Consider the following 4,009-nt stretch of genomic DNA (forward strand, 5'->3'; position numbering starts at 1 on the left):
TGGAGATAAGCGCTTTGTTCAGCGAGCCTCTGATTCCTCTTAGAGAGGATCCTTTTCAGTGGTGGAAGACAAACCAGCAGCTATTTCCACTGCCGGCAAAAACGGCAATGATCTACCTCTGCTTCACCAACATCTGTGCCCAGTGAAAAACCTTTCAGTACTGCTGGGGACATTAGTTCCCACACTCGCAACCGGCTGTCACCTGTTAATGCAGAGTATCTTGTTTTCCTGAAAGGAAACTCATTTCATGTGAAAGGTTTGAGGTTATAGGTTAATTATGATGCAATTATGAGATGTGTGTGATTAGGCCTCACATTTTTCATCATATTTGGCTACTGTTCTAATCGTAGCCTACTGTTCTAAACGAAACAACAGCTTACTATCCATGTTTATTGAGTAAATGTTCAATAACATTAATTTCAGTTAAGTCACAATGTGTGGTTTCTCAGTTTCAAGATGGAGAAACTTATGTGTGTCTGCAAACAGTCTTGTTTAATACGTCTCTGTACGATTACAGAGACGTTAACAAAAAAAATTACGTCTGGCGCAGGGTTGCCAAGGTTGTAATGAAACAAAGTTTTTTCTCTTCTCATCCTACAAAGTGCGTCCAATCTTCACCAAATTTGGCAGAGATTATCTTCAGACCAAGCCTCACAAAAGTTAGCACATGGTTTTCTGATTTTCGAAACCGTTTTCCCGGTAGAGCTAATCAAAATCTGCAGCAAAGCCGGCAAACGGGAAGTTGGGTTGTATCTCAGCAAATCTTTGATGTATTCCCACCAAACTTACTGCATGTATTCAGACTTATAATAACTGTTTGTCAACCATACACAATGTTATTAGGATTCCTCAATCCGGAGGGTTAGGCAATAACTCAAGAACTCATTAGTAGAAAGTTTTGGAATTTGGCACATTGATACAACAGGGCATGACTAACCTCCACACCAGGAATGGCCCACATTCCTCCTTAGGGGACGCTATAGGCCACATCCAAATGTCCCATTTTCAAAGTGATGGCATTTCCACCCCATTTGTCCAATGTTTCTAAAACTTGGTGTACATGCCTCATTTCTCATGGGGAACAGAAGATTTTCAAGGACCCATGAGGTCCACCATGATGGATTTTCCTGTACAGTGAAAATTTTGGAAAACCTTCAAAACCTTCTTCTCTTGAACCGTAAGTCAAACTGACTTGAATTTGGTAGACGTGTAGAATTGATGTCTTTCAATTTGTTACTTAGCAAAAATTAATTCAATACGTTTTTAAAATATAGAAACAGAACCTCATTCTCAGCAGCAGCAGATGTAGCTGAGTTATTAAGGCATTAACTTGAGGTCAGAGGTTCAAATTCAGCCATAGCTATAATTTTTCATTTAGGATTCAGACAAAAATACTTTTTAGGATTCCTCCATTGGGAGGGTTTAACCCCAACGCCATTTTGAAGAGGAATCTGCATTGCTGCTTGCAGCTATATTTGCCTTTGAATTTTGTTAGCATAACGTTAGCTTTAGTTTGTGAAAAACCTTAGATATTTTTTGCAAATCGCATGAAAACATAATTTAATGTTAGTAATTTTCCCACAACATTTTTTGGGGCAAGTGACCTTGCTTACATATGGGACACATTATCCCATTTGGAATAGCATTGTATCTCACACAATACTCTAGTAATTAGTAGGTCTAATATAGTTCTTACCCGAGTGGAGAAGTTTGTCTTGCTTCTGTTTGAGTTTTAGATTTTCTCTCATCCACATAACATATTAACCACCCAAAATGTAGCAGGTATATATTACACACTCAGCTTGTGTAGCCAAGATTTATTCATCAGATAATAGTTATTCCCTTTTGACGTGAGGAAGGTAGTAGTGGTATAAGGATACAGTATTAAGAAACAGTATTAAGAAACTGTGACAATCCACACAATGACTGTGAATCAATTCAGCTGACTCAGCAGTGGTAAAAACATGATGAAAAATATTGGATGGATTCCCAATCATACAGTTGTACACTTTTGTCCAAGACTCAAGACTTCTGGTTCCCAGATACAAGCCTTCGGGACACACAAAAAAATCTAAACAGTCTAAAATGGATAGCAGTTATTAAAACCTAGAGTAACAAGGTTTCCCTTTTCATCCTCAGTTTCTAGTGCAACATGAATGGATCTCTAAATGTCCTCAAATCCTAAAATTGAGAGTAATTCTCCACATGATACGTATAAATAACTGTTAATTACATGGAAAAGTATTGTAACCATCTGTAACCAAATAGGATTTTTGTCTCTTATTACTCTTTGATTCTACCTTAAGATTGAGCATACCACAGCCCACATATTCAGTGTTTTCTCCAGAGGATATAGGTCATGAGTAGAACCAGGCCTGCCGACAGAGCGGCAATGACACACTGATGGATGGACAGAACATTCTCCAGTGTGTGGATCCTCTCCTCCATGGCACTGGTGTGGAAGTAATCGTAGATGCCTGCTCCGATGCTCCACACCGCCCAGACTGCGTCCACCAGGAGTGTCATGGTGGCGGAACCTTGAGGTGTGCTAGCCGTAGGCCATCAAGGTCACACAACTGCAATAGACAGACACATGAGAGAGTTCAATTCCATGAACCCCAGTGTTTATTTGCAACATGTCACTTTTCTTTTTTATGAGCTTGTAGCCTAGTTTTTTTTTTAAAGACTGCTAGCAGGTGTACGTTTGCAACCATGATTGGAGCTATGCAACTCCCATTAGTGACTTTGTTACAACCCTGATCCTCATAATAACGCACATTAACATGGAAGGTGTATAGCGTTTTTTTTTACATAGCTAAAATCCCAAATGTGACTTCTATGCATCTGCAAATGTCTTGCTAATTACAAGTGCATTAGCCTACCAATGACGAAATATAAATGCCTAATCTGTATAATCTTTTAGAAAACTGTCCTGACGGCTAAATATCTGCTGTAAAACGTGCTAGCTGTTATAGCCAAGTTTATTATCTTGATCAATTGACTTCACTTACCAAAATAGCTTATTGCACAACGGCCCAACAGCGACTATAACAAAGTTTGCATGTCTGGATATAATATAAATCACATCCTTAGGCTTTTACTTAGCTAGCATTATTAAACGAAACTGAAATAGCCTACTAAATGAGAGTAGCTCAGTTTACGCATCAATTTAGCTATGTATCCTAGCTTGCTACATCCGGGAGTCGGGGATGTTCACGTCACACCAAAAGGGTGTCCCCTATCAAGTACATAATAATTTATTGCTTGATATATTTATAACGTCCAGTTTTATCTGATACCCTTGTGCAAGAAACGAACAACTTCCTAACTTAAATTACAATGTACATACCGCTGGCATTGTCTATGCTGCAATTGAATCGGACATTAACAACGGTCAGGCTACTCTAAGTTTTTGTTCTAACTGAATGTGAGCATGATGACTAAAGTGTACCACTAAATGTAAAAACTGATATTGCAAATAGTTTCTTGTTTACAATGGAAACATGCAAAATACATGTTAGAATACTTTTTATAGCGTTTATTGATGATAGCCATATCACCCAGGCGCGGTGGCCAAGTGGTAAGGCGTCGGTCTCGTAAACCGAAGATCGCGGGTTCGAACCCCGTCCGTGCCTAGGAAGATTTGACAGACACATTTTTAAATCGAGGTGATGCCAGTGAAATTGTTGAAATGTTTCTGAAAATATACTTGAGTCCGTTGTACATATCCGACTCTTTGGCCAATTACATGGTTTACTATTTAGATTATATAGACATTTACCCTGTATTTGACTGTGTTGTTAATATATCCCCTTGCTGTCGCTGATCATGAAAGTTTAGACAAACCTCGCTACCCCAAATGTTATTTTATAGCCCATAAAGGACTATACAACTCTAGTCTGTACTTCACATCTATGGCAGAACAGCTTCAAATAAAACTGTCTCTATTTAAGGTTAATATAACTTTGTGTATTGCTGATGTAACCTAATGTTTACAGTTTTTCTAAAT

The 4,009-nt window shown here is 38.5% G+C and overlaps 1 non-coding gene across 1 annotated transcript; it reads left to right on the plus strand.

The window, feature by feature from the left end:
- The first annotated feature begins 3,563 nt into the window (after positions 1 to 3,563).
- Positions 3,564 to 3,635, plus strand: trnat-cgu (transfer RNA threonine (anticodon CGU)). Its single transcript has one exon. It is a non-coding gene; the product is annotated as a tRNA-Thr (tRNA).
- Positions 3,636 to 4,009: the final 374 nt, after the last annotated feature.

Source organism: Osmerus eperlanus, chromosome 2 (assembly GCF_963692335.1).
Source record: "Osmerus eperlanus chromosome 2, fOsmEpe2.1, whole genome shotgun sequence".
NCBI classification, from domain to species: Eukaryota; Metazoa; Chordata; class Actinopteri; order Osmeriformes; family Osmeridae; genus Osmerus; species Osmerus eperlanus.